This window comes from Callospermophilus lateralis, chromosome 2 (assembly GCF_048772815.1).
Source record: "Callospermophilus lateralis isolate mCalLat2 chromosome 2, mCalLat2.hap1, whole genome shotgun sequence".
In the NCBI taxonomy this organism is placed as follows: domain Eukaryota; kingdom Metazoa; phylum Chordata; class Mammalia; order Rodentia; family Sciuridae; genus Callospermophilus; species Callospermophilus lateralis.
In genome coordinates this window covers 130,740,116-130,752,070 of record NC_135306.1, presented here as the reverse complement: position 1 = coordinate 130,752,070, position 11,955 = coordinate 130,740,116, and positions in this window count along the sequence as shown.

The following is an 11,955-nucleotide window of genomic DNA, read 5'->3' as shown; positions in this document are numbered from 1 at the left end:
CTTTTGAGAGCAAAATGTGAATGTTAAGTTTTCCTGTTTTATTCATTATCTTATGAATAAAAAATTTAATTTATGTAATTTTAATCTATGAATTAAATTTTGGCATACAGGTTTCATTAAGTTTATTGTCATTCTAATCATGTGGAGTTTTTAGAGCAAGAAATATGCAAATATTCTAATTGATAAATACCTAGTGTTTGTATTTAAAAATGTTTATGATAAAATCTTTATAGATTCATCAGTCCATGTATACGTCACCCACCCTCCCCCAAATGTTAACTATAGTACAATATCAAAACCAGGTAACTGACATTAGTACAATCCACAGCTCTTATTCAGATTTTTCTAGTTATACTTACACTCACTATTTGTGTGATTTTATGCACTTTTTATATTACTTCATGTAACTAACACAAAATTCAAGATACAAAACTATAGCATGATCACATGTCTTCATTATATTACCCCTTACAGTCACACTTCCTATTTTCAACCCCCTGAAACCATTAATATGTTGTCAATCTGTATAATGTTATTTGAAAAGTTTTCCTAAATGGAATCATATAGTATGTAACTTTTGATATTAGCTTTTCCCACTCAGTTTAATAACCTTAAGAACTATCCAAGTTGTTGCATGTATCAATATTGGTTCCTTCTTTGTTACTGAGTAGTATTGCATACAACGGGTGCACCACAGTTTGCTTAAACCATTCACCCATTTACCCATTGGAGGGTATTTGGGCAGTTTCTATTTTTGGTTATTACAAATTAAGCTACTATGAGCATTTGTGTGCAAGTTTATTAAAAAACATAATCTATCTCTAGGATAAAGGCCTAAGGGTACTGTACCCAACTCTTATGGTAAGTTCATTTTTTGTTTTGAAAGAAACTTTGCCAGGGCTGGGGATGTGGCTCAAGGGGTAGCGCGTTCGCCTGGCATGCGTGCGGGCCGGGTTCGATTTTCAGCACCATGTACAAACAAAGATGTTGTGTCCGCTGATAACTAAAAAATAAATATTAAAAAATTCTCTCTCTCTCTCTCTCTCTCCTCTCTCACTCTCTCTTTAAAAAAAAAAAAAAAAGAAACTTTGCCAAGTTGTTTTTTTTGTTTTGTTTTGTTTTGTTTTCCAGAGTGACTCTAACATTTTATTTTACCACCAACAATGTATGAGTAACAGAGAGTCTCTGTATCCTTGTCAGCATTTGGTTTTATCACTATTTTTTATTTTAGCCATTCTGATAGATGGGTAGTGATATCTTATTGTGGTTTTAATCTGCATTTGCCTAATTTTACAGTCTATTAATTGGACATTTTATGTTGATATTGGACATCTGTTAATGTAGCTATTTGCTAGCTGTGAAATATGTATTCATATATTTTGACTATTTTATAATTGACAAAAATTTTACTCTATGTGTGTGTATATGTGTGTGTGTGTTATATAATATATTCTAGATACAAGTCCTTTATCAGAAGTAAGATTTGCAAATATTTTCCCTCACTGTATAATCTTCCATAGAACAAAACTATTTTAATAAAGTTCAACTTATTAATTTTTCTTTGTTTAGATTGGGCTTTTAGTGCACAAAATGTTTAAGATCTTTTTTAATAGTCCAAGATTTTCTCCTATTTGTGGTAAAAGATTTTTAGTTTTACACATTACATTTAATCTGTAATACATCATGAGTCAATTTGTGTGATGTGTCAAGTTTAAGTCAAATTGATGTTTTACTTATGTGTATTGAATTGCCCTAGCATCATCTGTTTAAAAGTCTCTCTTTCATTCAATTAGTTTTGCACCTTTGTTGAAAATCAGTTGGACACATTTATAGAATTCTACTTCTGGGTTCTACATTCTCTTCCACTGGTGTGTCCATTCCTCTAAAAATAACATACTGTCTTGATTACTATATAGTAAGCTAAATAGTAGCTATAGTATAAACTACACACTGCTGGAGTTAGTTCTTTCATTTTAGTGTGCTTTTAGAAAATTATTTTGGCTATCATAGGGCCTTTTACTTTCTATATAAATTTTAGAATAGACATGTTCATGTCTACAAAAACCTTGTTGGAGTTTTGATAGGAAACTTGTTAAGCATTTAGTTTACTTTGGAGAGAACTGACACCCTTATTGTGCTGCAATTTCTAATCTGTGAAAATAAAAATTTTCTGTATTATTTAAGTATTTTTTCTTTTCATCAGTGTTGTGTAATTTTCAATATCTGTATTCTGTACATATTTTGTTAGATTTATACCTAAGTGTATTATTTTCTTTGGCACAATTGAAACTGTCATTGCCTTTTTTGAGTTTTCTATACAGATAATTAATATATAGAAGTGCAGATAGTTTTTATATGTTATATTAAATCTTAAACTGAATTCATTTATTAGTTCTGGCAGGGTTGTTATTGTTTTGATTCCTTGGGGTTCTCTACATAGACCATCGTGTCATCTGCAAATAAAGTTTTTTCCTTTTAAATTTATGAGAATTTCATTTCTTTATCTTGCCTTATTGTGCTGGCTAGAACTCTAAATAATTAAGTAGGAGTGGTGAGAGTAGACAAACTTGATTTGTTGCCAGACTTAGAGGAAAAGCATTAAGTATCACCATAAATTATGATGTAGCTGTAGAGATTTGTAGATGCCTTGAATTAAATTGAAGAAGTTTCCCTCTATTCCTAGCTTATTGAGAGTTTTTATCTTAAATGCATGCTGAATTTCATTAAATACTTTTTTTGCCTTAGCTGATATAATCATATAATTTTTCATCTTTACTCTGTTTATATAATGTAATTCACCATATCTGATATTGAACCAACCTTGCATATCTAAAATAAATCTCAATTGGTAATAGAATGTTATTCTTTTTTGTACATTACTGGGTTTAATTTTTAGCATCTCAGTTCTTAAGAATTATAGGTCTGAAAATTTCTTTTATACTCTGACTTGTTCAAAGCAGGGAATTTTGTCCTTATAATAAGAGTTTGAAAGTGATTCCTTCTCTTCTAATTTTTGGGAGAGATTGTGCAAAATTTATGTTAATTCTTTAAATGCTTGGTAAAATTCTCTAGTGAAATCATTTTGAACCTGGAAATATCTTTGTGAGGAATCTTTAAATTATAAATTTAATTTATTTAATAGTTGTGGAACTATTCAGATTGTTTATTTCATTTTGACTGAGTTTCCATTTGAAGGTTTTTAGGCATTAGTGGACTTCTTCAAAGTTACTGAACTATGGGGGTAAAGTTGTCCATACATTTCTTACTAATTTTATTGTGTGTGCATGTGTGCTGCAGATTGAACCCAGTGCCACATACATATGCTAACACTGAGCCACATCCCCATCCTCTCTTACAATTTTTAACATGGAAACAGACATTATTACTGCATATCTAGAATAATATTGGTCATGTATATATATGACTACATGACCAATATGATTCTACAATAGGTACTCTCAGAAAAATGAAATTATATCCCATCTATGTATGATGTATCAAAGTGCATAAATGCATTCTACTGTCACATATAACTTATTGAAACAAATTTTAAAAATTTTTAAAATAGATCTGTTGCAATAGCTCCTGTTGCATTCCTGATATTAGAATTTGTGTCTTTTTCTTTTTATATTTATCAGTCTGGCCAGAGGTTTATTAATCTTATTGATTCTTCCTTCTAATAACTTTTTATTTTGTTGGTTTTCTCTATTGTTTTTCTATTTCAGTTTTGTTTATTTCTACTCTTGTCTTTATTAGTTCCTTCCTTTTGCTTACCTTGGATTTATATGCTCTTCTTTTTATTATTTCATGAGCTAGAAGCTTAGATTTTTGACTTGGGATCTTTCCTCTTTTCTAATGTAAGTCTTTAAGGCTACAAATTTCCCTCTCAACATTTTAACTGCATTTTACAAATTCTGATGTTGTTTTTTTTTTTTTCAGTTAATTAAGATCTGTCTCATTCTCCACCCCTCCATCCCACATTTTTAGACTTTTGCATTCATCCATGGCTTATTTAGAAGTGTATTATTTAATTTCCATATGTTTTTCTGATTTGCTCCTTTACTGATTTCTAGTTTTATTCCACATCACTTATAATTTTTTCCCTTTTTTATTTTGTACCAGGGATTGAACCCAAGGATGTCAACTGAGTTTCTTCTCCAACCCTTTATTATTTTGAGATAGAGAAGTTGCTAAGGCTGTCCTTGACTTGTGATCCTCCTATATCAGTTTCCCAAATTCATTGGGTTATAGTCATATGTATTTCTGAGGAACAATGTCACTAGAGATAAGATTTATGGTTCGATTTTTTTTTTCTTTCACAGCATGAAAAATATTGTCCCAGTTCACTTAGGCCTCCAAGGTTTCTGAACAGAAGTCCTCCATTATTCAGATGGAATTTTGTTAACAGGTAGTGCACAATTTCTCTGGAACTGTTTTTTAAGATTTTTCTTTGTCTTTAGTTTCTGGGAGTTCATTATGATGTATCTTAGTATGGATTTCTTTGGACTTATTTTATTTAGGATTTACTTGGCTTCTTGAACCTGGATGTTTTTTTATTTCACCAAACTCAGGACATTTTTAGACATTATTTCTCAAAGATTTTTTTTTTTTTTTTTAGCCCCATACTCTTTTCTTTCCTCCTGAAGCTCAGATAATAGAAACATTATATCTTTGTTTTTATCCTGTGGAACCCCTGAGGCTCTGTTAAATTTTTTTCACTCTATTCTTTCTTTCTCATCCAAGTAAATTCTATTAATCTGTCCTTAAAAGTTAATTAATTCTATTCCTGTTGTGTTTACTACAAATGAACTACTAAGTTCATTTGATGTGTTTTTCATTATTTATTGACAGTTTAAATCTACATTTTTGCATTTAGTCCTTTTATACCTTCTATTTTATTTATATATATATATATATATATATATATATATATATATATATATATATATATATTCCACTTGTTTCATTTGTATGGTTGAAACATTTTTATAATGGCTGCTTTAAAATCCTTTTCAGATAATTCCAACATCTGAATCGCCTCAATCTTGGCATCAGTTGATTGTCTTGTCTAATTCAAGTCATGTTTCTCCTGATTCTTGGTACAAAAGTGATTTCCAGTTGTACCTTGGATATTTTGATATTGTGTTTGGAGATGTTTGATACTGCCTGCAATTTTTTTTTTTTTTGGTCACATTACTTGGGCTTAGCATGAAAATCCTGGCCTACTTTTGTGGCCTGTAGTTTCAGTGAAAATTTGTTTTCAGAGTTCTTGCAATACAATATAATCCACCTTAACAGGGGGTGGTGGTGCTCGCCTATAATCCCAGTGACTTGGGAAGCTGAGGCAGAAGGATCGCAAGGTTAAGGCCAGCCTCACCAATTTAGTGAGGCCCTAAGCAATTTATCGAGACCCTGTCTCAAAATAAAAAATAAAAAGGGATGGGAATGTGACTCATGGTTAAGCAGCCCTGCATTCAGTGTAATCTACTTTGTTCTGGTGCTGACCTCTGAGCTCTTACTTTACTACCACAAGTGTTTAGTGGTTGAGAGGCAGTGGCTAGGCTGCTGCCTTGCCCTGCTGATGCTGCCCCAGGATTGATTGGCTCACTTGCTGTCTTGGATGTGTCCCCTCTGAGACCCCACTGATTCTGATGCAAATGGGACCCACTGCTATTCTGGGTATTGGATGGGGACCTTGCTGATGTTGACATTGAAGTGGGAGGGAACTTGTCAGCAGGTGTTGGCTGGGGAATTATTTAGACTGCTGCAATGCCATTGCTGCTGCAGGTAACTCAGTGCCTTGTTCCTGCTATTGCCCTGCATGGGAACCAGGGCATTTATCTATCTACCTGATAGTATGCTGCTGGGCTTACCGTTTCTCTTCCTTTGGCAAGACAGAATTGGCTTTTCTTGTTTCCTTTTAAATTCTATATCTGTTGATGGTTCAGGGTTGTTGGCCTCTCTGGTGCCCAGAATGGGTATGAGGGAGATAAAAGGAAACCTGGATCCGGAGGACCCAGGCCAATCAGCTTTCTTCTTTCCATCATTCAGAGTCCTCTTATGATTGTCTGTTATTCCAGAGTATTTGGTGTTTATACTTAGGGGAGGGGGTAAGTGAGTATTTAACATCTTGTCCCATAATAAACTTTTTAAATCAGAAAATGAGAACAGCCAGACAATTTCTAGGGGTGAACAATATAGGGGATAAATTCTAGCCATACTTGATATTGAAGCATTGTCATAAAATACAATAGCTAAAGAGATCAATGGGAAAGAAGGCAGAGTCCAGAAATAGACCCAACAAAAATGTATTTCAACCCAGTGATCCTTGGAGTATTCACTGATATTCAGAAAGTAAAAACAAAGCTGGAATTCAGCCTGCAAATAAATTCCAGATTAATAACACATGTGCTAAATATTAAGCAATAAAAATGATTTTCAATTTGACAGATTACTGAATAATATTGAAGCAAGAACGACCTTTTTAAGAACCACATCCAGAAACTATGCCAAAATAGACTGATATGTTTAATTACATAAAAGATTAATAAAAATGTGTGATGAAAGTAATATAGATAAAATAAAATGACAAATGACAAACAGAAAAAGTCATTTAAGACACTTACGTAATAGTAAAATATATTTTTCTTAAAATTTAAATAGTATATTCAATGAGAAGAAAAGAGAGGGAAATTTATAAACAATAAATGCCTGCATCAAAAAAGTAGAAAGATTTCAAAAAAGCAACTTTACACAACACAATGAACTAGAAACACAAGAGCAAACCAACCATGAGCCTAAATCCCAGTGGCACATGCCTCAATCCCAGAGACTGGGGTTCAAGGCCAGCCTCGGTATCTTGGTAAGATCCTGTTTCAAAATAAAAAAAAAATTAAAGCAAGGGTTGGGGCAGATGGGAATGTAGCTCAGAGGTAGAGCACTTCTGGGTTCAAAAAATTATGATTATGGTTATTATTTTAAAATTACATAATTAACAAGTATCCATTATAAAAAGGTAAAAAATATAAACTTAATGGTGTGAGAAAGTTTTCTTCAAAACTTCATATTCCAAGCTTGACATTTTACTTCTTTCCCTAGAAGTTTCTATCAAAAGTTTGTTATTTCTTCTAACCACTTCTTTATGTGCTTGTAAGTGTATATGTATGTGTGTATTTTACAAATTGAATTCTATTCATAAGTTGTTTTGCACCTAACTTTTTACAATGTACATATCATCATGACTTTTCATATCCGTTCTTATAGTCATCTAATTTACCTTAACGACTGTGTGGAATTTACAGTATAACTTATATCTTATTTTATTTAACCATTTATTGAGGGATATCTAAATGTTTTCTTTTTTCATTACAAAAAGTACTGCATTGCATAAATCTTTGTGCTCACTTGTTCTGTAATTGCATTCTGGAAGATAGATACTTAAAAGTGAAATTGCTGGATCAAAGGACATATGAATTTGTATATTAGAGGATATGTCAAATGATATTTTTAAATCTGTTTTTCCAGTCAGGCATGGTGGCGCATGCTTGTAATCCCAGTGGCTCAGGAGGCTGAGGCAGGAGAATCATGAGTTCAAAGCCAGCCTTAGCAACAGCGAGGCACTAAGCAACCCAATGAGACCCTGTCTCTAAATAAAATACAAATTAGGGCTGCAGATGTGGCTCAGTGATTGAGTGTCCCCGAGTTCAATCCCCAGTACCCTCAAACAAACAGACAAACAAACCACAACTGTTTTTCGATTGGTGCACACCTGTCATCCCAGAGATTCAGGAGGCTGGGGCAGGAGGATTGTAAGCGGTCAACTTGGTGAGACCCTGTCTCAAAACAAAATAAACAAGCAAAAGGACTGCATATGTAGATCAGTGGTATAGCCTTTGCCTAACATGCATGAGTTCCTTGGTTCAATTCCCAGTACTATAAATATAAATAAACAAATAAATTCTAGGCTAGTAATCAAGATAGTAGTAAGAGAAAAGGCTGCATGAGTTAAAAGTATGTGTGTATACATATATGTGTGTGTGCACATATGTATATACACATATACATACATGTATATATACATACCCATATACACATATACATAGACATATATACAGCTATACATATATATATGCATATATATTTGCATAGATAATTTTTGAAAACACATAAGAAACTGTAATACCTCTATTACTGTTGATGAGTGAAATTTTTCACTTTAGATAATTCTCACTATTTTTTGTTCTCTAAAAAAAAGAATATGCATTTCTTTTATAATTAAAAATAGTATCTGATTTTTTTCTGCCAGAAACTCCAGCCTGTATGAGGGCTTATTTTGTATATCAGTGTTTCTCAATTGTGTCTCCACATCAGAATTACTTAGGGATCTTTAAAAAAAACCATGGATACCCAGGGAACTGACCCCTGAGATTCTGATGTCATAGTCTAGGCAAGGACCTGGGACATCAGCATATTTTAAAAGTTCCCCTGGTGGTTCTAATATGCAGTCATGGTTGACAATCATGGCTGAATATGATGTGAGGCTTAAAAGGATCCCAGAAGGCCACTGTGATGAGGTATTTTCAGTACATAATTACTGGGGGATGCAATCCAGAGCAATCTATCACTTCTTTGTCAGGCTAAGTGTTGGCATGAGACTGAGTACAAATAATTCCAAGGAGACATGTGGAAAAGAATTTTGCTTGCATTGTGTAAAAGTATCCATCTCTGCGGAAGGCCTTCTTATCAAACAGATTTACTCAAGTACCCTCAACACATAAAGGATTGCTGTAAACTAGTCATGACCCTGAGAGATACAGGAATTTCTTAGAAGACCAGGAATAGGCAAAAAGCTGCACCTTAGATTCTGTTTGGTACTGGGAGGTCCCAAAAGAGCTACAGGAACCAGAGTTATTTTGAGATCCCTATAAGTTTTTAAACTTCCCTCATCTGGAGAGCCACTCTTTTTTAATGAAGTGGTTTTGGAAGCCTGATCCAGAAAACAGATGGAAGAGGGACTGTCTTACCTCCCCCACCTGAAACTCCTGCTTGATGAAACCTCAGCAGGGTCTGGAAATCCAGTAAGCATAGCTCTCTCCTTTGTGCTTCCTCTCAGAGGTGTCTATTCCCCATGTTTCCCCCATTGCTGACTAATTTTGCCTCTATGTTCCTGATCAAAGATCAGATTGGCTCGGCTAGCCCAGGGCAGTCTGTTACCGATGGGCAGGATTTTCCACACTGGGTGACTACACAGATGTACCAAACAATTCAAGGAGTCATGTGACTATCCCTGGGAAGCTGGTCCAGAGAGGGAGAGCACTAGAAGTGGGGTGTGTCAAGCCGCCTTGTGATAGAAGAAGCAGATTGTGGGTGAGGTGATTTTCCTTAGAATGGAAGGGTGGATAGAAATGTACCACAACTGACTTACCAGGCCAAGCACTAAGTCAGCCCTCAGGGAATGTTGAATTGGAGGGTCATGTTTTCCACTATGCATGAAACTGTGCATAAAGCTGCTTAAATGCTCGTAAAGATGCCCAGGAGAAATCTGGCAGGAAGATGTAGGTTTTTCGGACTCCAAGAATCCAGGTCTTACCAGTCTGGAATGTCAGGAGATTGACATTCATTTTGCCTTTGACATTGGATCTGTGCCATGGGTAGTATTGAGCACTTGGTTAGTTCAAATTGACATGAGTTATAAGTGAAAATACACACTATTTTCAAAGCCTTCGTATGATAAAAGGAACATCTAGGATTTGTGTTAATAATTTTTTACATTGATTACATGGTGAAATATTTTTACTATAGCAGATTAAATAGAGTATATTATTAAAATTGATTTCACCTATATTGCTTTTTAAAAATGAGCTGCTATGGATTGAATATTTTTCCCCTGATCCAAATTCATATGTTGAAGTTCTAATCCTCAATGTGACAATATTTAGAGGTGGAGGCCTTTGGGGAGTGATTTGGTTTAGATGAAGTCTTCATGGTGGGATTCCCATGATGGGATGCATGTCCTCAAAAGAAGAGGAAGAGAGAACCTGACATGGTAGCACATGCCTATAATCCCAGCAGCTCAGGAGGCTGCTGGGATTACAGGCATGTAAAGGATTGTGAGTTCAAAACCAGCCTTAGCAAAAAAGTGAGGCACTAAGCAGCTCAGTGAGACCCTGCCTCTAAATAAAATACAAAATAGGGCTGGGGATGGGGCTCAGTGGTCAAGTGCCCCTCAGTTCAATCCCAGGTAATGCCCCCCCGCCCAAAAAAAAAAAAAAAAAAAGAAAAGGAAGGGAGAATGGTGCTCACTTTTTCTCTACCATGTAAGGACATAAGAAAAAAAATGATCATATGCAACACAGGAAAAGAGCCCTCTCTGGGAATAAAATCAGCTGGCACCTTGATCTAGGATTTCCCACTCTAAGAAATACACATCTTGGTTTAAGCTGCCCAGATTATGGTAGTTTATAATGACCTAGTTAAAACATGTGACTATTAGAACATTTAAAATTATGTATGTGGCTCATATCTTCCTGGTGGACAGTGCTGAATTTGATGGTAATTCTGACATAGTAACCCTGATATTTTTCTCCTGCTCAGATATGGCTGTAAAGATCTTTGTATGAGCCACAGCCCTTTGCTGTGGGGCCCTGTCAACATCCTGTTCCTGGTTTGTAATCTGAGCTGTGGCAGTTTATCTCAGTCTAGCTCCTTGTCCCTCAGCCTTGAGGTGATACCTTCTCTCAGGAAGCACCATGCAATCCTCTCCTTGGTTTCCCAGCATCCCACACCCAGATGGTATTGTTTATGACTCCACCTCAGCAAGTCCTTACAGATCGTTCCTCTGCCTCGTCACCTCTCTTGCTTTCCAGACTAGTTTTCCCCTCCCTTTATAGAACTGGCACACAGCAGTGGATTCACATTTACACTCTTACCCATTTTTTCCACTGGTCTTTTTCCAGAGAAATGTATTCTAGCCAGGAGACCTTCCTCTGAGATAAATGACTGCCTCCCAAGGCCTTGTCACATTTCGTTCCCCATGGAATGAAATCTGTGGATGGGACCAAGACACATCCAGAAGTATGTTTACTTCCAGTGTTGTTAATGGAAATCATAAAATATCATTTGTTGGGTTTTTATTACTAACCAGGATTTTTAGTAGGTACATTGCAGACATTTGTCACTTAATCTTTACAGCAACCTGAAAAATTGTGTCCTGTGGTCCCCTATTACAGATGGGAAAAATTAGGTCAATGATATTATATACCTTGCTCACAGATTGCTGCTAGGACATGATGAATATTGGATTTGATTCCAGATCTGTCCCCAAAGAATTTGCTCTTAAACAGTATGCTTATACTGCCTTCTACATGCTATGTCACCTTTCAAATTGAACAACCAAGTTAAAATTTAATGCTGCATAGCTAGTGATTTCTATAAGCAACTTTGCTGAAATGATAACACTGGTATGCAGTTGTGTACTGTTTAGATGACTCTCTAGTTGACATCTGGTCTTCACAAAACTCTTGTTTAGGATGGAGAAATGAACTTTATGAGCCTTATTTTGCACACAAGCAAAACTGAGTTCCAGGAATATAAGGTGATTTTTTTTCAGGGCCACTACATTAAAAAAAAAAAAAATCTGAAATCAGATAAGGACCCAGTTCTCCGGAGATACTGATTTTCCATTTTCCTTGCTCATCAATTTGTACTTGGGTGCCTGGGTGACAGAATTTGGTGACAAATCATTTGTAATGATTGCTGGTTTCACCCTGAATTATGTGAGAAGTTTAAAGATACAGGCTCACTTAAGTTTTTGAGCTGAAGATATGTGAATCCTTATCCACAAGCCCCATCCAAGCCCAAGTCTGGTCAGGCATTGTGCAAACTGAGAGGATGGAAAGATGGATAATATGATTTTGTCCTGAGAATACAACTTTCTAATGAGAAAGGCAATCTTCT